The sequence below is a fragment of the Balaenoptera borealis genome (genome assembly GCF_965194805.1).
Source record: "Balaenoptera borealis genome assembly, chromosome: 5".
NCBI classification, from domain to species: domain Eukaryota; kingdom Metazoa; phylum Chordata; class Mammalia; order Artiodactyla; family Balaenopteridae; genus Balaenoptera; species Balaenoptera borealis.
The window spans coordinates 139781932-139805763 of NC_138862.1; the positions used below are offsets into that span (position 1 = coordinate 139781932).

The 23832-nt window shown below is 37.4% G+C and overlaps 1 long non-coding RNA gene across 2 annotated transcripts in view; it reads left to right on the forward strand.

The window, feature by feature from the left end:
- The window catches only part of LOC309629138, a 29432-nt gene extending 5957 nt beyond the window's left edge, over positions 1-23475 (forward strand). Inside the window, exons 2-3 of one of the 2 annotated variants that reach the window (XR_014244882.1) lie at positions 321-18815; positions 18897-23475. This is a non-coding gene — a long non-coding RNA (uncharacterized lncRNA). Of the gene's footprint in view, positions 1-2; positions 18816-18896 lie in introns of those variants that run through there. The other variant, XR_014244883.1, reaches the window with a different exon arrangement.
- The last annotated feature ends 357 nt before the right edge of the window (positions 23476-23832 follow it).

The following is a 23832-nucleotide window of genomic DNA, read 5'->3' on the forward strand; positions in this document are numbered from 1 at the left end:
TTTTTAAAGCTTTTTTTTTTTAAATTATTTATTTATTTATTTATTTATTTTTGGCTGTGTTGGGTCTTCGTTTCTGTGCGTGGGCTTTCTCAAGTTGTGGCAAGTGGGGGCCACTCTTCATCGCGGTGCGCGGGCCTCTCACTGTCGTGGCCTCTCTTGTTGAGGAGCACAAGCTCCAGACGCGCGGGCTCAGTAGTTGTGGCTCACGGGCCTAGTTGCTCCGTGGCATGTGGGATCTTCCCAGACCAGGGCTCGAACCCGTGTCCCCTGCATTGGCAGGCAGATTCTCAACCACTGCGCCACCAGGGAAGCCCCTCTAGGTATTTTTTGATTTCATCTTTGATTTCCTCAGTGATCTCTTGGTTATTTAGTAGTGTATAGTTTAGCCTCCATGTGTTTGTAATTTTTACAGTTTTTTTCCTGTAATTGATATCTAGTCTTATAGCGTTGTGGTTGGAAAAGATACTTGATATGATTTCAATTTTCTTAAATTTACCAAGGCTTGCTTTGTGACCCAAGATATGATCTATCCAGGGGAATGTTCCATGAGCACTTGAGAGGAAAGTGTATTCTGTTGGCTTTGGATGGAATGTCCTATAAATATCAATTAAGTTCATCTTGTTTAATGTGTCATTTAAAGTTGGTGTTTCCTTATTATTTTCATTTTGGTTGATCTGTCCATTGGTGAAAGTGGGGTGTTAAAGTCCCCTACTGTCATTGTGTTACTGTCGATTTCCGCTTTTAAGGCTGTTAACATTTGCCTTATGTATTGAGGTGCTATGTTGGGTGCATAAATATTTACAATTGTTTTATCTTCTTCTTGGATTGATCCCTTGATCATTATGTAGTGTCCTTCTTTGTCTCTTGTAACAGTCTTTATTTTAAAGTCGTTTTTGACATAGCACTAAAGAGGGTATATTGATGGCAAGCAAGCACATGAAAAGATGTTGAACTTCATTAGTCATCAAGGAATGCAAATTAAAACCACAGTGAATTATGACTACATACTTATCAGAATGGCTAAAGAAAAAAGTGATAATACCAGGTGCTGTTGAGCATAAAAAGTGGATCTCTCATACATTACTGAACAGAATGTAAAATGGTAAGCCACTCTGAAAAAAAATGTTTGGAAATTTCTAATAAAGTTAAACATACATGTACTATATTACCCAGCAATTGTTGTCCTGGACATTTATCCCAAAGAAATGAAACCTATTTTGGCACAGAAACTTCTATACAGACATGCTTAGCAGTTTCATTTGTAATAGCCCCAAACTGGAAACAACCCAGATGATCTGCAGTTGTGTGTGTGGTTTAACCAACCATCCACACCATGCAATACTACTCTGCAATGAAAAGGAACAGACTGTTGATACACACAACTTGGATGGACCTCAAGGGTATAATGATGAATGAAAAAAAGCCAGTCTTAAAAGGTCACATACTGTATGACTGCATTTGTATAACATTCTTGAAATGACAAAATTATAGAAGTGAAGAACAGATTAATGGCTGACAGGGATAGGGACTGGAGGGGGTATGGGATATGGGTGACTATAAACGGATAACACAAGGAATTCCTTTGTGCTAATGGAACAGTTCTGTATCTTGATTGTGGTATTGATTACATGAATCTATACCTGTGCTAAAACTAAACAGACCTACACACACCCAGAAATGAATGCATGTAAAATTTGGTGAAACCGAATAAGGTCTATAGTCTAGTTAGCAGTATTGTATCATTGTCAGTATGTTGGTACTATAGTTATGTGTAAGATCTTACCACTGGGGGAAACTGGGTGAACTATTTTTGCAACTTCCTGTTAATCTACAATCATTGCAAAATAAAAAGTTGTAAGTATTAGAAAAATAAAAATAAAGTCTATTTTATCTGATACGAGAATTGCTACTCCAGCTTGCTTTTGATTTCCATTTGCATGGAATATCTTTTTCCATCCCCTCACTTTCAGTCTGTATGTGTCCCTATGTCTGAAGTGGGTCTCTTGTTGACAGCATATATACAGGTCTTGTTTTTGTATCCATTCAGCCAGTCTATGTCTTTTGGTTGGAGCATTTATTCCATTTACATTTAAGGTAATTATCGGTATGTATGTTACTGTTACCATTTTCTTAATTGTTTTGGGTTTGTTATTGTAGGTCTTTTCCTTCTCGTGTGTTTCCTGCCTAGAGAAGTTCCTTTAGCATTTGTTGTAAAGCTGGTTTGGTGGTGCTGAATTCTCTTAGCTTTTGCTTGTCTGTAAAAGTTTTAATTTCTCCATCAAATCTGAATGAGATCCTTGCTGTAATCTTGGTTGTAGGTTTTTCCCTTTCATCACTTTAAGTATGTCCTGCCACTCCCTTCTGGCTTGCAGAGTTTCTGCTTAAAGATCAGCTGTTAACCTTATGGGCATTCCCTTGTATGTTATTTGTTGCTTTTCCCTTGCTGCTTTTAATATTTTTTCTTTGTATTTAATTTTTGATAGTTTGATTAATATATGTCTTGGTGTGTTTCTCCTTGGATTTATCCCTTATGGGACTCTCTGTGCTTCCTGGACTTGATTGACTATTTCCTTTCCCATATCAGGGAAGTTTTCAACTATAATCTCTTCAAATATTTTCTCAGTCCCTTTTTCTCTTCTTCTTCTGGGACCTCTATAATTTGAATGTTGGTGTGTTTATTGTTGTCCCAGAGATCACTGAGACTGTCCTCAATTCTCTTCATTCTTTTTTCTTTATTCTGCTCTGTGGTAGTTATTTTCACTATCTTATCTTCCAGGTCACTTATCCATTTGTCTGCTTCAGTTATTCTGCTACTGATTCCTTCTAGAGAATTTTTAATTTCATTTATTGTGTTGTTCATCATTGTTTGTTTGCTCTTTGGTTCTTCTAGGTCCTTGTTAAACGTTTCTTGTATTTTCTCCATTCTATTTACAAGATTTTGGATCATTGTTTACTATCATTACTCTGAATTCTTTTTCAGATAGACTGCCTATTTCCTCTTTATTTGTTTGGTCTGGTGGGTTTTTACCTTGCACCTTCATCTGTTGCATATTTCTCTGTCTTCTCATTTTGCTTAACTTACTGTGTTTGGGGTCTCCTTTTCACAGGCTGCAGGTTTGTAGTTCCCATTGTTTTTGGTGTCTGTCCCCAGTGGGTAAGGTTGGTTCAGTGGGTTGGGTAGGCTTCCTGGTGGAGGGGACTGGTGCCTGTGTTCTGGTGAATGAGGCTGGATCTTGTCTTTCTGGTGGGCAGGACCACATCCGGTGGTGTGTTTGGGGTGTCTGTGAACTTATTATGATTTTAGGCAGCCTCTCTGCTAATGGGTGGGGTTGTGTTCCTGCCCTGCTTGTTGTTTGGCATGGGGTGTGAAGCACTGGAGCTTGCTGGTTGTTGAGTGGAGCTGGGTCTTAGCGTTGAGATGGAGATCTCTGGGAGAGCTCTTGCTGATTGATATTACATGGGGCCGGGAGGTCTCTGGTGGTCCAATGTCCTGAACTCTGCTCTCCCACCTCAGGGGCTCAGGCCTGACACCCAACTAAAGCACCAAGACCCTGTCAGCCACACGGCTCAGAAAAAAAGGGAGAAAAGAAAGAAAGAAAGAAAGAAATAGTTATTAAAGTAAAAAATAAAAAAATTGTAAAATAAAAAATTTTAAATGTAATTTAAAAAAAAACAGAAGAGAGTAACCAAACCAATAGACAAATCCACCAGTGATAAGAAGTGCTAAAAACTATACTAAGGTAAACTTGAAAATCAAAAACTCGTCAGTCACATACAGCAAACCCCAAGTGTACAGTTGCTCTGAAAGTTCACCACCTCAATTTCGGGATGATTCATTGTCTACTCAGGTATTCCACAGATGCAGGGTACCTCAAGTTGATTGTGGGGACTTAACCCACTGCTCCTGAGGCTGCATGGAGAAATTTCCCTTTCTCTTCTTTGTTTGCACAGCTCCTGGGGTTCAGCTTTGGATTTGGCCCCGCCTCTGCTTATAGGTCGCCCTCTGGCATCTGTTCTTCGCCCAGACTGGAGTGGGTTAAAGGAGCGGCTGATTAGGGGGCTCCTGCTCACTCAGGCTGGGGGGAGGGAGAGGTATGGAATGTGGGGCAAGCCTGCGGCGGCAGAGGTCATCATGACGTTGCAACAGCCTGAGGCGTGCCGTGTGTTCTCCTGGGGAAGTTGTCCTGGATCACAGGATCCTGGCAGTAGCAAGTTGCACAAGCTCCCTGGAGGGGAGGTGTGGATAGTGACCTGTGCTTGCACAGGCTTCTTGGTGGCTGCAGCAGCCTTAGCATTTCATGCCCATCTCTGGTGTCCGTGCCAATAGCCACGGCTTGCACCCATCTCTGAAGCTCATTTAGGCGGTGTTCTGATTCCCCTCTCTTCACGCACCTTGAAACAATGGTCTCTTGCCTCTTAGGCAGGTCCAGACTTTCTCCTGGACTCCCTCCCAGCTAGCTGTGGCACACTAGCCCCCTTCAGGCTATGTTCACGCAGCCAACCCCAGTCCTCTCCCTGGGGTCTGACCTCCAAAGCCCGAGCCTCAGCTCCCAGCCTCCACCTGCCCCGGCGAGTGAGCAGACAAGCCTCTCAGGCTGGTGAGTGCTGGTGGGCACCAATCCTCTGTGCGGGAATCTCTCCGCTTTGCCCTCTGCACCCATTGCTGCGTTCTCCTCTATGGCTCTGAAGCTTCCCCCCTTCCACCCCACCCCCTTCTCCACCAGTGAAGAGGCTTCCTAGTGTGTGGAAACTTTTCCTCCTTCACAGCTCCCTCTCAGAGGTGCAGGTCCCGTCCGTATTCTTTTGTCTCTGTTTTTTTTTTTTTGCCCTACCCAGGTACGTAGGGAGTTTCTTGCCTTTTGGGAGGTCTGAGGTCTTCTGCCAGTGTTCAGTAGGTGTTCTGTAGGAGCTGTTCCACATGTAGATGTATTTTTGATGTATTTGTGGGGAGGGAGGTGATCTCCACGTCTTACCCCTCCGCCATCTTGAAGGTCCTCCTGAAAGCATCTCTTCATTCAGAGAAGTCACACACATCTCTCCCCAGGCACGTGACTTGTTTCCTGGGAAACACATCAAGAGATGAGGCCACCCATCCGGCCTCACGTACAAGCCTAATAGTGGATCATCAGCTTGACTTATCTGCATCTGCTCTCAGGCAGGGGTAAGAAAGATCCCAAGTCCTACAGCGAGTGGGCAGTCTTAGTTACACTGAGGCTATATTACGAATCACCTGCTTCTGCATCTCTGACTGTGAGCATGGTTCTTTCTTTAATTAAATCCCCTGGGTGAAAGGATCTTTCCAATCAAACAAATTCTGGAATGCTCTGCAGAGGTAACCACATTAAAGAGAAGAAAAGTAGGGTCAGCCAATTATTAGTTAAGGGAGTGGGAAGCAAGAGCTATCACGTATCTCTTTTTTAAAAGGACATGAATCAAGGAGGTTTAAAAAAAAAAAAATCCTAATAGTCATCTGCATTGTCTTCTCCACAAGGCAAAAGATTTTTACAATTTTTTTTCCAAAGCCTATTAAGACAAAATCAATGAGCTTCACTGCAGCATAGAGACAAGAGTTTCTCAAACTGTCAAAAAAAGAAAGAAGTCAGCATTCATTAGTATTAAATTGAGGGTTCTCTCTTATCGAAGTCAGTATGCCTTCTCTCGTCTTTATGATACTACACTTCTTAGCTTGTCTACTTTGTTGTTATTAACTAGAAGTGCACGCAGACTTAAAAATTAGTTCATTATTATGTAATGTGTTCTCAATTTCTTTTTTTCTCATAGAAAATGAGTTGGGGTGTGTTGCATTGCTCGTTATTATTTTAATAGTTATTAATGAAATTTAACTTTCCCACTTATACAGTATCATTTCATCAAGTTGCTTTGCCAGTTTTAAGACAAGTAGTCTTATGCTCAGAAGATGTGAGCCTGTCCCATATTAGAACGATTAATGATGCTATGATGCCTGTCACTTGCACATATTTTCTAAGAAGAGCTGTCTTGCTGACTGCCCTCACACACACTTCTACTTACTTCACAGCCCTTCTATTTCTGATGTCAGTAATTAATATTTGCCACACTTAAGGAGGATTTGTGTCAAGGAGGGGACAGCAGCCTCTTCAACAGTAAGAATCCCGGTGAAAGTGGCTGTCATCGCTCTGCTATTGTAAAGCATAAGCAGGACAAACGGGGGAAAGAAGGAAAAAGAAATGCATACTGACTTTGATAAGGAAATTCGCTCAATTTAATACTAATGAATGCTAATTTCTTTCTTCTTTTTAACAGTCTGAGAAAAAAGTAATAAACGTAATAAATGCTAATCTTTATTGAACAGTGGTGATAGGCTGGTATTTTGCTAAATCTTTTCCATGGACTACCTTAATCTTAGTCTTAATCTTCTAATAATCTTATAAAGTAGGTAGCTTTGCTATCCCCATCAAAGAGAAGAAAACTGAGGCTTAAAGAGATTTAGTGACTTGTCTAAGGTTACACGTGAAGCAAGTGGACAAGCAGTGATTGGAACTGGGTTAATTCAAAACTCTCATGGGAATATCCTAAAAAATGCTCATGCCACTCAGGTGAATGGGGAGTGGTACCAACTCCAGAAATTACATTCCCGGGCCATATCTCATTTTGGATAAAGTCAGTGTAATTGATAATTCTGTTCTCCAACTTTTGAATTTGTTAAGTATTTTCTCTCACATAAGCGAATTTCAATCTTATGAAATCAATGAACAATAGTTTTATATTGCAATGTTCTAACTTTAAACAGTGGGAACTACATTTTCTCAAAAGCTGACTTCTCTGGAGTTATTAAGTGTCTATAACACATTTGGTCCTTTTTCTCAATGAGAGGGACTGATCGCCAGGAATAAGCTATAACCATTCTCAGACATGCATGGACAAGCCCCTTTTGCCATGGAACATCACAGATACAGATTCCAATCATTTTCCAACCCTAGAGTTGATTTTCTTTTGGCCCATTAGGGGCTAAAAAACATGTCACATCTGACGGCTGGACTCTATCATTGGAAAAACTCAACAAAGCTTTGCTGGATACCTGCTCTATATTCAACAGTGTGATAAATGCTATGAGGAACACCAAAGAAATACAAGCAAAGGTCCTTGCCTTTGAAAACTTTACAATCTAATTGGTGAAATGAGACATATTCATATGAAATAATTCATAAATGAGAAAAGCATACAGTAAAATGGTAATCATGTATAGGAAATAATACTGTGATGAAAGTGTTGAAACATAAAAATCGGCTGAATTATATATATATTATATATATATATAATTATATGCATTATTTGTTCATTTATCAACTATTAATTCAACACTTGTCAGGTATGTGGGATTTCAAAGATGAATCAGATATGGACTCTGTCCTCTAATCTTGAAGCTTAAAGTCTAGTTGGGAAAATATGTACCTATAAACAAAAATAACTATAATATCAGGCAAAATATAACACGTCTTAGAATCTCTGATATGGAAAATCAAAGAAGCCTTCATGAAAAGAGCTTCCAAGTGAGTTTATCTTAAGGGCTGAAGAGACTTTCAGGGAGTGGAGAGTGGAGAGAGATTTCCAGGAGAAGGGCAATTACGCATGTGAGCCTGTACATACATATAAGCATGCACACATTTCTGAAAATTAAGAAAGAAACGTACAAAACTTTAACTGGTTGTTTACAGGTTAGGGAACCACAGGAGCTTTTTGTTCACTTCTTGACAAATTTCTGAATTTTCCAAGTTCTTGACAAGTACACATATTTTTCTTCATAATCAGAAAATACTTTTTCATTTTCAAAGCATTTTGCACCCCCCGTGGTAAGACGAGGAAGGCCAAAACAAAGACTAGACAAAGCAGATTTCTTCTTGCCTTGTTTAAGGAAGGAATGAGGCACCATGGGAATGGAAATGCATGGGTCACTTCCTTCTCTGTCCAGAGGTGAGGTCAGTGTAGCTCTCAACTGTGTTATCGCTGACATTACATCAAAGGAACTAATCCCTTCTCTGTTGAGCTGTACGAAGGACGTGTAATCCTGAGACCTTTCCAAGGCCTACTTCCTGTTTATGACCTTTTTCAAAGTCGATTTCTACTTGCCCACAATTATTCTATTTATCAGCAACCTAGCAAAAGCCTTCAATGACCTACAAAACAAGCCTGAGACAAGGCTTAAGTGTTGACACTTTATTAAGAGACGCAATCACTGAACAGTAAGGGAAACAGAGACAGAGGGGATGTAAATAGAAGGTGATACATTACCACGCCAGCTACTGCTTCACGAGCCACAAAGAGATACAGCTGGTCACTCAGCTCTCCTAACATCTCCAAACAAGCTGCATAGAAAACTGTCCCCAAGTACCATCCACGAAGGCAGAAGGGAGAGGAATGTTATCTGATCGCCTCCTTTCCCCATCTCCTGTCTCCCATTTGGCCAGTTTCCTCATAGAGAATCAACTCTTCTGCTCTTCCATCTGGGAGTAACATCTCAGTAAGGTCCCTTGTTGTAGAGCAGACAGAACTCAGCCCCCCTTTGGCTATGAACACCCAAAGAATCCAATCACACTCATGATTGAGGAATAACCTTAAGAGATCACATCCATCACCATCCAGCCTCCTGCCTTCTCTCTGAATCCCCTCATACCCTGTCCCCCACTTCCAAAAGGCTGCTCAGGATACAGGACCATATGACTGCACACCACATTCTTAGTACAGGGCAGGTAGCTTCCTGGCTCTGGTTGTCGTTGACGGCTGCCTGTACCAGCCTATCAGACTTTCCCATCTCTACTAGGACACTGCAAATAAAATTACATCATTTCCACAACATTATTCATCCAAGAAAACACATATTGACTCTCTGTTATACATCAAGCTCTGTGCTAAGAACCAGAAATTATGGGTACCGTCCATGCCCACTCGGTACTCAAGAGTTTTGTAGAAGAGACAGACAAATATATCATAACTCAGAGTGATAAGTTTAGTAACATAAACACCTCCAAGTAATAGAAGAAATGATTGACTCTGTCTGAGGCAGCCAGCAAGGCTTCCAAGATGAGCTAATGCCTAAGATGTATTTTAAAGGATGAAGGTGGGTTTATTTATGGAGAAAGGATGGAAGAACATTCCAAAGACCATATAATTTATAAAGGCACACGGGTAGGAAGGCCCATGATATGTTTGGAGGAATTAACATAGTTTTAAACTAATGGATGAAAAGTATAAAGGGAAAGAAGTGTGAAATGAACTTGGGTAGGCAGATGAAAACCAGATGAAGAAGTCTGGAGTCATGCTAAGGAACATGGACTTCTCTTGGCAGTGATGACGACTACTGAAAGATTTGAAACAGCATGGTGGCATGACTAATTCAATATATCGCTCTGGGTACCAGGTGGAGGATCAGAGGCCAGTGAGAACAGAGGCAGGGAGACCCACTAGGGCTCCACTGCAATAGCCCAGTAGAAAAAGTTTTAGGCCAATGAAAGGCAGCAACATTGAGGATGCAGATGAAAAAAACAGGTATTAGAATGTTAGAAAATGAAATTGACAGAATTTGGAGACTTAGGGAATGTAGAGGGTAAGGAAAAGGTTAGAGTCAAGAATGATATCCTGATGTCTTACTGAGTGATAAAAATGAGTGATGAGGCCACCAATCAACAAAGGAAATATAGGACAAAAGAACAGGTTTATGGTAGATGGTGGAAAAGGAGCTTAATTTCAGACTGAATTTGAGATGGCTGTAGAACATTATTTCTATTGACTGGCTATTTATGCAAAACAACCACAAACTCACTAGTTTAAAAAAGTAATTACTTATTATCTCTCGTATTTCTTGTGATTGACTGAGGTTTGGCTAATCCAGGCTGCATTCAGCAGAGCAACTTTGCTTTATACTTCGATGGAAGGGTCCACTTTCCACCACCTGTCTTGGGTTGGATGGGGAGGCTCTACTCCAGGTTTCATCCATCCTCCTTGGACTGACAGGCTAGCTAAGGGATTTTTTTCATGAAGATAGCAGAGATGGAAAAGTGCAGGTAGAAACACACCAAGCCTCTTAAGGCTTGAGCTCAGAACTGGCTTTATCACTTCCACCCACATGCCAGTGGCCAAAGGAAGGCAGGGCACATGGCCAAGTCCAAAGTCAAAGGGTGTGGAGAAGATACGTTTATCCACAAATCAGCTACAGCAAGGGTGTGGATGTAGACAAGGGTTAAAATTTTGAGCCAATAATATGTTGGTTCAAATATCCAGGTAACAGTTTGAGGAAGGCAGCTGGAGATGTATGAGGAGAAAGCTTGAAGGAAAATCAGGGCTAAAGTTACAGATTTTTATTTCATCAGAGTACAGCTTATGATTAAAGTGACAGGAGAAAGTTGTATGTAGTACTTACAGTGATAAGAGAGGCAGGCCGAAGACAGACCCCTAGGAACAAACAACATTCATGAGCACAGGGTGGGATTCCTAAAGGAAACTGGAAAAGAACTGATCACAGGGGTTGAAGGAGGTACAGGAGGATTTGCTATTAAGGAAGCCAAATGAGTAGAGATTTTCAAGAAAGATGCAGGGGTTAAAATTATATTACATCTACTAGTAGTAATAATAAAATATTTATTGAGTGTTTGTTAAGAACCAAGTATTATTTATCAACTCTTTTACATGAATTAATTCACTTAAAACTCATAAAGATGAAATGAAGTACTTGATATATATGGACAAAAATTGATAGAAACTATGGAAAATGAAGATCAATTGTTGAGGAGTCTCTTTCATTTATAACATTTCCATTATTATTTCTTTATAATAATGTTCCTTCAGTACATTAACTCTTGTTTCCATATGGTTTTGAATCTATTCCAGGACTTTTCCCCTCCCCTTCTGAATTGAAAAAAAAAATTTTTATTGAAGTATAGTTGATTTACAATGTTAGTTTCTGGTGTACAGCAAAGTGATTCAATTATATATATATATATGTGTGTGTGTGTATATATATATATATATATATATATATACACACACACATATAGTCTCAGTTATATATATTCTTTTTCATATTCTTTTCCATTATAGGTTATTACAAGGTATTGAACGTAATTCCTTGTGCTGTACAGTAGGACCTTGTTGTTCATCTACTTTATACATAGTACTTTGTATCTACTAATCCCAAACACCTAATCTATCCTCCCCAACCCCCCTTTCCCCATTGGTAACCACAAATTTCTTTTCTGTCTGTGAGTCTGTTTTATAAATAAGTTCCTTTCTGTTTTATAAATAAGTTCCTTTTTCAAGATTCCACATATAAGTGATATATGATATTTGTCTTCCTATGTCTGACTCACTTCACTTAGTATGATAATCTCTAGGTCCATCCATATTGCTGCAAATGGCATTATTTCATTCTTTTTATGGCTGAGTAATATTCCATTGTATATATGTATCACATCTTCTTTAGAAAGAGGTATTCTTTAACTCAATTACATTTCTGTCCAAAGAAGTCTGAAACCTATAGATTTTTTGCATAGAAGCAAGTTCCCACTTTATACACTCCCTTTGCCCAGCCCAAAAATTTAGCAGAAAAGAAAGTACTGCAGTGCCCCACACTCTTAGTTCATACCTTAGAATACGACTAATTATATCACATTAAAACTTATTGTATGTGTTTCTATTTCCACCGCGAAACTGAGAGCAATTTTAGACAAGTAATTTCTTGTGTTTATAATTATACCCACCGTGCCTAGAGTGGTGCCTGGCATTATGAACAGAGGCTGTTAAGTGAACACAGGCAACTGTAAATAGAAATCATGAGTTGTTAAGCCCCCCTACTCAATGACTGGTGATTATAATTAATGCTACTATTTACAAAGTTCCAAGAATTATGTTAAGGACTTTATATGTAACACTTTCTTGAATCCTCATCTCAACTCCATGGGGTTAGTACTATTATTTCCCTCATTTTGCAGATGAGGAAACAGATTCCAAGAGGTAAATAACTTGTTCAGTGACCCATGAATAGGAAGTGGTCTAGATTCAAACTCAAGACATTTTGACTCTGTTCTTACCCAGTATTGTAAGCTACCTGTCTTTGGTGCTAAGGACAGTATTCTCTGGGGAGAATATGAAATGTTCTATTTCCTCTTTATCTAGAAGAGGCACAAAGAACAATAAGAAAACATATTCTCTGTCAGTTCCTGGACTTCAAGATCTCAGGGCTTGTCCCATTTTGAGGTCATGGAAAATATAAAAGAAAGTCACTCCCTGCAGGTTTGGGCTCATGAAAGTCCTCCAGATCTTGCCTTCCTTTCTCCTGCTCTTGGCCAAGGTAGATATTGACTCTCCATCCTGACTCATACTTTTCATATTGCTCCCAATTTTGACTCAATAACCCAGTTCCAGACTGCCTCTTCTTTACTGATTCTGAAATCCCATAGGCCAGTCCACTGGTTACACAAGGTGCCACAGTCATAGACCCTAGACTGGGGCCCGTGTTGAACCCAGGGACCCATAAATCACCACCTCTCTCACCCTGAACGCAGCGTGCAAGGAAGGGCACCAGCCACCCAGAATTATTTAGTTTTCTTTGAGAATGTGCAGGAGACCAGAAATTCATTTGTATTTTCTTTGACCCTATCTAAATTTTATTCCTCATTCTGAAGAACTGGTAATAATTCTTAAAGTCTAAGTCAACCAATAAAAAGCTTGGACATTTGTTTTGTTATAGTTAAAGTAGGGGCTTGAACTTGTAAATATCTGAGGTCTCTTTCAGTTCTAAAACTTGATAATCACCTTTTCCATTAAATCAGATTTCAGTCATTTCTTGTCATTGGGTCTTTCTACTGATTCCTGGAGCAAACACCAAACACCATTAGGAAACTTTTCTTCCTTGATCAGTCGTGGAGAGGCATTGATTTCTCTTGCATGTCTGTCCTTACGGACACTTGGTGTAGCTCTCTGTTCATTATTTTGCCTGTGGAATGCTCTCCTCTTGTTTATTTGGATATGTTGCAAGTACTTGATCCTTTGCGTGTTTCTTCAAGGTTTGTATTCCAGGAGCAGATACTACATTTATAATATATCTGCTTTAAATTATATTTGTAACAAGGTTAGAATATATACATTTAGAAAGTACAAGTATAAAATTAATATTTTGATTGTGAAGAAGGGATGAAGGGCTACATGAAACGGTGTTAAATGAATTAGGGTATTTTAAAAATTATTTATATGTTGTAGGTGAGTTGAGATTTTATGAAACTCTCTGCAGAAGTGAAAAGGTTATATGTTCCTTTTCACTGAAAGAATACGAGCTTTTTAAAATAATACTTTTAATGGAGATTAGAAGGTTCAGAGTTTAAGAGGATATGTATAACTAGAATTAGGAACAAGGCTGACAAACTTTCCAGGTATTCCACGAATAGAATCTTTTGAAATCAGCTCTACTCTGTGGGAAATAAGATGTAGGGAACTAGGTTACAGATGATGGAGGGAGTGGAAGTTGGCAAAAATGAGTAAGACACTGGCCCTGGCCCCAAGGAGCTGACAATCTAGCTGGATGTATGCAGGATGAGAAAAGTGCATAAATAAAAAGGCTGAGAGGAGGAAGGCAGAGTAGGGAGAGTTTGATCATTAAAAGAGCCAATTTTAAGGATCTCTATTGGAACATTCATTTGACAGTCATTTGGGGATATGCTCTTCTTTTTTGCTTCATAACCATTGTATTTAGCAAATAGGATTTTAGTGGCCATTTTAAAGATACAAGTTATAAGACATAACACGAAAATAATGACTTTATAAATAAACGGACTTTTGAGTAACTAGAAATTATTAATTATGTATACTTAAAGAATATACAAGTAGACATGCAGGAATAAAATGCTTTGATGAAAAAAAAATCTAATTCAACCATAAAATATGCACACACCAGGTCTTTGATACACCAAGTATAAACTCCGGAACAGGGAGCTTGTTGGACTGCAGATTCTTGAGCCCCACCCCAAACATATGGAATCAGATCTTCATTTTAGTAAGATCCCTAAGTGAGTTTCTGCATATTAAGGTTTGAGAAGCACTGCAGTCTGGCAGTTTCTCAAAAGATTAAATATAGTTACCATATGACCCAGCAATTCTACTCCTAGGTATACACTGAAGAAAAATGAAAACATATGTCTACCAAAATATTTTATAAGAATGCTCATAGCAGCATTATTCATAATAGCCAAAATGTGGAAGCAGCCCAAATGTCTATCAGTTGATGAATGGATAAATAAAATATGGTATATCCATACAATGGAATATTTGGCAGTAAAAGGAATGAAGTACTGATGCTACAGGATGAATGAACCTTGAAACATTATGCTAAGGGAAAGAAACCAGGCACAGAGCACTACATATTGTATGGTTTTATTTATATGACATGTTTAGAATAAACAAATCCACTGAGACTGCAAGTATATGGGTGGTTTCATAGGGCCGGGAAGTTGAGGAGAGATGGGAAGTGACTGCTAATGAATAGAGTTTCTCTTTAATGATGAAAATATTCTAAAATTGATTGTGGCGATTGCTGCCCAGCTCTGTGAACATACTGAAAACCACTGAACTGTCACTTTGAAAAGGATGAACTGTATGGTACGTGAATTATATCTCAATAAAACTTATCTAAAAAGTGCTAGGGGGACCCATTCCCAGCTATAAGCTCCTCAAGGATGAGAGTCATGCCTCAGATGTAGTAGGAACTCAGAAACATATTTATTGAAGAGGAATCACATGGACAGATCTGAATCAAAGAAAAGACAACATGCCATTATGATACCAACGATCGCAGAATCTTTTAGCCTTTGTGCACCTAGAATTAAGAACGATACAGAAAAACACCAAAATGATGGCATGTGTCCTCTGTTCCAGCTCTCAGATGTTAAACACCACCAGGGTGTCCATGCTTCCTTCATCAAATTACACATAGAAAATGTGTCCCCAAACCTCTTTTAATTGAAACTGGTAGTTAAACCCTGTTTCTCCTACATGACTCTGGAGGACTGAACTGAGAGGTAAGAGAAAGGTGTGAAAACTGGAATTGGTTTTTTTGTTTATTTATTAACTGGTTGGTTGGTGTTTGAGTTGGTTTGAATTGATCTGATATGGTTTGGTTTTTGGAGACAATGAAAACTATAAAAATGACACACACCAGATTGTTACTTGTGGTTATTTTTGAAAAGGGGGCTGAATTTTGAGCAATGTTATAAGGGAGGAGATTGTGATTTATCTATGTTAAAATTTTTTATAAGAAGAATATATACACTACTATTAGCTTTGTCATTTAAATATTTAAATGAGCCTAACAAAAAAAAAGGAAGATTTTAACTTTATAAGAATGAATCTTGCCCTTCCAAATACTGCTTGAGATATAACTTTACTGATTAACCCAATTTTTATTTAATTTCTTTGCATGTTGTGTTTTGTTTTATTTCACTTTCCTCTGCAACCTGGCTTGGATTTGTGTGTTTGCCTTTGTTACCCAGGAGTATTTATCAAACCAGGCACTAGAATGTGAGTCTAATATTTATGGGAAAAAATAAAACCACATTTAGTCAATCCATAAACAACCTATGTGTAAGAGATGAGAGGAAAGGCATATACTTCTAGACATTCAGGGCATAATTTTAAGAAAATACCAAAGAGCAAACAATTACTAAAATAACTAGGAAGGAAATCTGCCCCCCTTCACCCCGTATCAGTTCACATCACTCTTGGCATTCTCCTATTTCACCAGAAAAGCCATGAGTGTAGACAAGCTCTGGATAGTCTAAACAGGGAAGGAGCTTATTATCCCCTGTAACCCTGGGCCCCAGAATAGAAATACCAGGAGAGACTAGGTAAAAAGGAACCATTTTCATCACACTCAATGCCTTGACAGAGTTATCCAGATTTATTCTCCTTGCTACCATTCAACACTAACAGGCGTTTTTCCTTTAGGTTGTCATCCATCTCTAGAGGAATGTGGCTCACAGGAATCAGTCCTTGCATTCGTCAACCATCTGTGTGGAACTCCTTAGAACCCACCACAATTCTATCATTTAGATCTCCAAAAACAATCAACTCTACACTGAAACCCATTAAACAAATAAAGGCTGAGAAATTGTCAAATGTGACTATACAGCATAACAGGAAGCGTAAGCTTCAACAGGAAGATCATATGTGTGGCAAACCACATCCAACATGTTTACACACTGACTCCAAATAGATTTCTTCCATACAGGAAATATTTCTAAAATGTACATCTGATTCTAATACCCCCTTGCTTCAAATTCTGCAATGGATTTTGTCTACAGAAAATTCCATATCCCTCAGCATAATCTATAAGGGTCCTCTTAGGGTAGCTCCTCCTGTGTCTCCAGCCTCCTGTCTCACTCCACTCCCCTGACACTTGGTATCCAGTAGTTCAGCCCTTAGGGAAATGAAAAGTTGCACCAAAGACTCCAGGCTTTTTTCACACTTGCTAGCCTTGACTCTGAAATTTCCCCTCCAAGCCTTCCCGAAAATGACTTCTCATCTTTCAGTTCTAAACTCAAGTGTCACTACCTCTCTGAAAACTTTCCCCACCTCTCTTTCCCAGGTAGAACCGTCCCCTCTCTCCCCTTGGCTCCACCGAGTACTGATTCCTACTTTCACTTTTAGATTCCATAAAATTGTATTACACTCATTTATGTGTCTGCTTCCCCCTGTTGAATTGTACACCCCATCAGTGACAGAGACAATGTTTCATTGATTTCGTATTCTTAGTGTCTAAAATGGAGTGGATTCTCAATAAAAGTCTGTCGGATGAATGGAAGGATGAATCCTGCTCTTCCTACCCCTTCTCTTTAATTGTGTGTCACATTATCTGTGACAGGAGCTATGGAGCTGGACAGAAGTCGCTTTCTGACACTGAAGTCAAGAGTACAGGGTTAGGCTTAGACTGGGTGCCAGTAAAAGCACTGTTCAGCTCTCTGTTCAAGAAAATCTATTCTTTTTTTTTAAATCACTGATAATTTTATTTATTTTTATTTTACTGTGGTAAGAACACTTATGAGATCTATTCTCTTAGCAAATTTTAAGTGCACAGTACAGTATTGTTAAATATAGGCACTATGTTATACAGAAGATTCCTAGAACTTACTCATTTTGCACAACTGCACAATGTATATAAACTGAATGTTTATATACATTGAACAGCTCCCCAGATCCCCCTCCCCTTGCCACTGCCAACATCTCTCTACTCTCTGCTTCTATGGGTTTCACTGTTTAGATACCTCGTGCAAATGGATTCATGCAGTATGTGTCCTTCTATGGCTGGCTAATTTTACTTACCATAATATCCTCCAGGTTCACCCATGTTGTCATATATGGCAACATTTTCTTCTTTTTTAGGGCTGAGTAATATGCCATTAAATGTATGTACCACATTTTCTTTATTCATTCATTTGTCAATAGATGTTTCAGTTGTTACCACAACTTGGCTATTATAAATAATGCTGCAATGAACATGAGATTGAAGATATCTTTTCAAGATCCTGATTTCAGTTCTTTCGAATATATACCCAGATGTGGGATTGCTGGATCATATGGCATTTCTATTTAGGTTTTTTTTTGAGAAAACGTCATACTTTTTTCCACTGTGTCTGTACCATTTTACAATCCCAACAACAGTATATAAGGCTTCCAATTTCTCCACATCCACACCAGAACTTTGTATCTTCTGTTGTTTGTTTGTTTCAATATATCAGTCGTCACAATTATGAGATGATACCTCATTATGGTTTTGATTTGCATTTCCCTGATGATTAGTGAAGTTAAGATGATCTTCCCATCTACTGAAATGATCATTTAGTTTTTATCCTTCATTCTGTTAAGTTGGTATATCATAGTAATTGATTTGATTATGTTGAACCATCCTTGCATCCCAAGGATCAATCCCACTTGGTTATGGTATTAATATATGATCTTTTTAATGTGCAGTTGAATCCAGTTTGCTAGTATTTTGTTGAGGATTTTTACAACTACATTCATTAGGGATATTGGCTTGTAGTTTTCTTTTACGTAGTGTCTTTATCTGACTTAGTATCCAGGTAGTGCTAGGCTCATAGAATGGACTTGAGAGCATTCTCTCTCTTCGAATTTTTGGAAGAGTTTAAGAAGAACTGGTATTAATTCTTAAATGTTTGGTATAATTTACCCATGAAGCCGTCTAGTCCTGGGCTTTACTTTGTGGGGAAGTTTTTGATTACTGATTCAATCTCCTTACTAGTTATAGGTCTTTTTAGATTTTCTATTTCTTCATGATTCAGTCTTGGTAGGTTGTATCTTTCTAGGAACTTATATCTTCTAGGTTATCTAATTTATTGGCATAAAATTGTTCATAGTAGTATCTTATGATCTTTGTATTTCTGCAATATCAGTGGTAATGTCTCCTCTTTTTTCTGATTTTATTATTTGAGTCTTCTCTCCTTTTTTCTTAGTCTAGCTAATGGTTTGTCAATTTTGTTTACCTTTCTTAAAAAAACTATCAGTTCTGTTGATTTCTTACTATTCTCTATTTCATTTTTTCTGCTCTAATATTTATGATTTCCTTCCTTCTGCTAACTTTGGACTTAGTTTATTCTTCCTTTTCTAGTTGCTTAAGGTATAATGTTAGGTTGAGATTTTTTTCCTTTTTTAATGTAGGCATCTATTGCTATGAACTTCCCTCTTAGTATGGCTTTTGCTATTTCCAATAAGTTTGGTTTTTTTATTTTTATTTTTATTGTATATTGGAGTATAGTTGATTAACAATGATGTGTTAGTTACAGGTGTATAGCAAAGTGATTTAGTTATACCCATAGAAGTATCCAGTCTTTTTCAAATTCTTTTCCCATTCTTTTCAAATACAGGTGTATAGCAAAGTGATTTAGTTATACCCATAGAAGTATCCAGTCTTTTCAAATTCTTTTCCCATTTAGGTTGTTACAGAATATTGAGCCAAGTTGAGTTATACAGTAGGTCCTTGTTGGTTATCTATTTTAAATATAGCATCAATCCCAAGCTCCCAGTATATCTCTCCCACCCACCCTTCCCCCTGGTAACCATAAATTCATTCTCTAAGTCTGTGAGTGTTTCTGTTTTGTAAATAAGTTCATTTGTATCATTTTTTTAGATTCTGCATATAAGTGTTATCATATGGCATTTGTCTTTCTCTGTCTGACTTACTTCACTTAGTATGATAATCTCCAGGTCCATCCAAGTTTGCTGCATCCCATAGCTTTTGGTATGTTATGGTTTTGCTTTCATTCATCTCAAAATATTTTCTATTCTCCCTTTTATTTCCTCTTCAACCCACTGTCTATCCAAGAGTGTTATTTAATTTCCACATCTTTGTAAATTTTCCAGTTTTTCTTTTGTTACTGATTTCTACTCTCATTCCATTGTGGTCAGATGATATCTGATATGAAGAAAATCTGTTCTTTAGAGGGATTTAGACATAGATGGTCACCATGATCACCAATTCCATAAGCTTTGCTTCATAGCTTAAAAAGAGAATCACTGAAAGCATTTCTCCTACAATATTCCTCAAGTATGGCTTATGAAATGAATTTAGGTGATTCAGAAACCAAATTATCTTTTCATATTTATGCATCCATTTTAATATGAATTAGAAAACAAAGCTATTTATGGCAGTGAATATGACATGCCTATATGTGGAGTGTAAAAAGATGATACAAATGAACTTATTACAAAACAGAAACAGACTCAGACTTCGAAAACACACTTATGGTTACCAAAGAGGAAAGGTGGGAGGGAGAGATAAATTAGGAGTTTGGGATTAACATATACACACTACTACATATAAAGTAGATAATAAGACCTACTGTATAGCACAGGGAACTCTACTCAGTATTCTGTAATAACCTATATGGGAAAAGAATCTGAAAAAGAATGGATATATATATGTATAACTGAATAACTTTACTGTATACCTGAAACTAACACAACATTGTAAATCAACTATACCCAGTACAAAATAAAAATTGAATTTAAAAAAAAGATTTTCAAAATCTTTTTTTAAATGCATTTGACTTAAGAAATGATGAACTACCAACTTATTGTGGTAATCATTTTGAAATATGTGTAAGACAAGTCATTATATTGCACATCTTAAACTTATACAGTGCTATATGTCAATTATATCTCAATAAAATTGAAATAAATTTTTTAAATAAAATAAAAAGAAATGATGAGCTAAAATATGTATTTTATACAGCACCTTGTCTATAATAAAAAATAAAAATAAAAAAATATGAAGTACACATGAGTATAGCTGGTAAAAATATCATGAAGGTGAAAATAATGCCCCAGTCTGTTGATATTAAATTTTCAGCTGCACCTGCTAGAGAAGTCACTGATACCACAAGGTTAAGAAAATTATCATAAGATTTGGACCAAAGCTATAACTTAGTCTCTATTCAATGCCCACTATTTTAATCCAATTTTAAAATAGGTTGTACCCTAGCAGCTTAAATGATGTCATTAGCTAAGAGAATGTTGGCTATTGTTTATTTCACGAATAGTTAGGTTTGTGTTCCTTTTGTTAATCCATGATTGTAAACAACAGTAATCTGAGGGTAAGGTTGTTCTATGGTTCCGAGCAGTAACAAAACACTCTTCCTAAAGCCTGTCATTCTTCTACATATTATTGTTATCAAAACAATAGAAATGTTTCAACCTGCTCAGGTCAGCTTCCAAAAAATAAACAGAGGAAAAGTATCTACAAAGGTTCTTTGAAAAGTCATTGTTGGATAAACAGCACCATTGTTTCTCAAGAAGATGCAAAAGTTTATTGGCACTGGTGACAATGAAATGTCTTCTGAAATATTCTAGATACGTGGTATCTCTTTAATACGTTACTACAATGACACAATTCCTTCTACAGGAGGCAATTCCAAACCAGTAAGGAAATAAGAGAACAAACAAATCAGAAGAAATAGTGCCAGGTGAGGAAACAGTTAGGGGTTCATTGTTTGAGGAGTGGAAGCTACAAGAAACTCAGATACATCCCCAGGAGAGCCCTCTGGCAGGAGAGGTTATTGTATGAAACTAAAGGTTTATTCACTAACTTAATTATGCTTTAAATGTTCACTAATTATTTCCTGAGCCATTTAATAAAGAAATACAACAAGAAATTTCCTATCAGCATATTCAGCCTAAATTTTTATTCCACTTTGGAAAATGCCAAGTCCTATTACAAGTACTGAGAATAACAAACGTGGCTCTCAGTTTGACTTTTTCAAAATCCAAAAGGGAAAAATGGACTACAAAGTGACAAAAAAAAAAAAAAAACCTTCTTAACTCTGGATAGGCAAATGGAAAGACGGGAAAAAGAAGTCAGACCCAAGAGGATTATGTAACTGATACGTTTGTGAAATTAAACTTTTCTTATAAAAGGTCTCCTGAACCATTAAGTTTTGCTTCAAGATGGACTGGAGGCCTTTAAAGGTTGCAACTGATTAGTATGTCTTCTGACCCCCAACCAACATAGGGGTGGTATAGTTAAATCACAGACCTGATTTATGTGTAGTAAACAGATGTGGTTTGTGTAAGAAGCTCTCCAATGGTTTTATTTTCAGGATATGTTAACAATTTTCTCTTTGTCCCTAAGATCTCAGTAGTTTCTCCACCTTATTTATTTCCCATTCATCCAGTTCCCTTTTCCCATCCAACTTCTCCTACTAGCTCTTTCCCTCTATTTATTACCCTATGTTCTGCTTTCTTCATCTCAATTCCATATGCTTCCCATTCTTCTTAGTTCAGTTTCCTGCAGAAATTTCTGCAGATTCTGATATAAAGATTCATGTCATAGTAGTTTATTTTTAAAGTGCAAGAAACACCTGTATAGGAAAAGGGAAAAACATTACAGAAGGGAAAACAGTCAATAAACGGCGTGTATCAGGTAAGTTAACACTGTGGGTAACTGGAGTTTAATTCTACAAGAAAATACTGGAAAATTGTATAAAATTACATGCCTCAGATTTCTTCCAGCTAAGGTCAAGGGAGCTGGATATTGTATACCACCTCTCAGCAGACTGAAAGTGAATAGATGGGGAAAGGTATTACATGAAAATGGAAACAAAAAGAAAGCTAGGGTAGCAATACTTATAGCAGACAAAACAGACTTTAAAACAAAGGCTGTAACGAGACAAAGAAGGCCATTATATAATAATAAGGGGATCAATCCAACAAGAGGACATAGCACTTCTAAATATTTATGCACGCAAAATAGGAGCACCTAAATATATAAAGCAAACGTTAACAGACATATAAAGAAAAATTGACAGTAACACAATAATTGTAGGGGACTTCTATATGCCACTTATACCACAGGATAGATCAGCCAGACAGAAAATCAATAAGGAAACACTGGCCTTAAAGAATACATCAGACCAGATAGTCTTAATATTGATAGATAGAACATCCCATCCCAAGCAGCAGAATACACATTCTTTTCAAGTGCACATGGAACATTATCCAGGATAGAGCATGTGTTAGACTGCAAAACAAGCCTCAGTAAATTTAAGAAGATTGAAATCATATCAAGCATCTTTCCAAACCACAATGGTATGAAACTAGAAATCAACTACAAGAAGAAAACTGGAAAAAACACAAATGCATGGACACTAAACAACATGCTACTGAATAATCAATGGGTCAACAAAGAAATCAAAGAGGAAATCAAAAAATACCATGAGACAAGTGAAAATGGAAACAAAACATACCAAAATATATGGAACACAGCAAAAGCAGTTCTAAGAAGGAAGTTTTTAGTGATACAGGCCTACCTCAAGAAACAAGAAAAATCACAAATAAACAATCTAAACTTACACGTAAAGAAACTAGAAAAAGAAGAACAAACAAAGCCCCAAATTAGCAAAAGGAAGGAAATGATAAGATCAGAGTGGAAATAAATGGAATACAGACTAAGACAACAGAAAAGATCAATGAAACCAAGAACTGGGTCTGTCAACAAATACCATATGATATCTCTTATATGTGGAATCTAAAATATGACACAAATGAACCTATCTACAAAACAGAAACAGACTCATAAAAGTAGAGAGCAGACTTTTGGTTCCCAAGGGGGCAGGGGGAGGGAGAGGAATTGACTAGGAGTTTGGGGGTGGTGGATGCAAATAATTACATTTAGAATGAATAAACAACAAGGTCCTAATGTATTGCACAGAGAACTATTTTCAGTATCCTGTGATAAACTATAATGGAAATGAATATAAAAAAAGAACGTATATATGTGTATAACTGAGTCATTTTGCTATACAGCAGAGATTGGCACAACATTGTAAATCAACTATACTTCAATTTAAAAAAAAAAGGACTGGGTCTTTCAAAAGATAAACAAAATTGACAAATCTTTAGCCAGACTCATCAAGAAAAAAAAAAAGAGAGGGCCCAAATAGACAAAAACAGAAATGAAAAAGAAGTTACAGCTGACATCAAAGAAATACAAAGGATTATAAGAGGTTACTAGGAACGACTGCCCAATAAACTGGACAACCTAGAAGAAATGGACAAATTCCTAGAAACATACAATCAAGACTGAATCCTATAATAACCTAAATGAGAAAATAATTTGAAAAAGAATGGATATATGTATATGCATAACTGAATCACTTTGCTGTACCCCTGAAACTAACACAACATTGTTAATCGACTATACTCCAATATACAATAAAAAATTTTTTAAAAGACTGAATCAAGAAGAAATAGAAAATCTCAATACACTGATTACTACTAGCGAAATTGAACCAGTAGTCAAAAAAC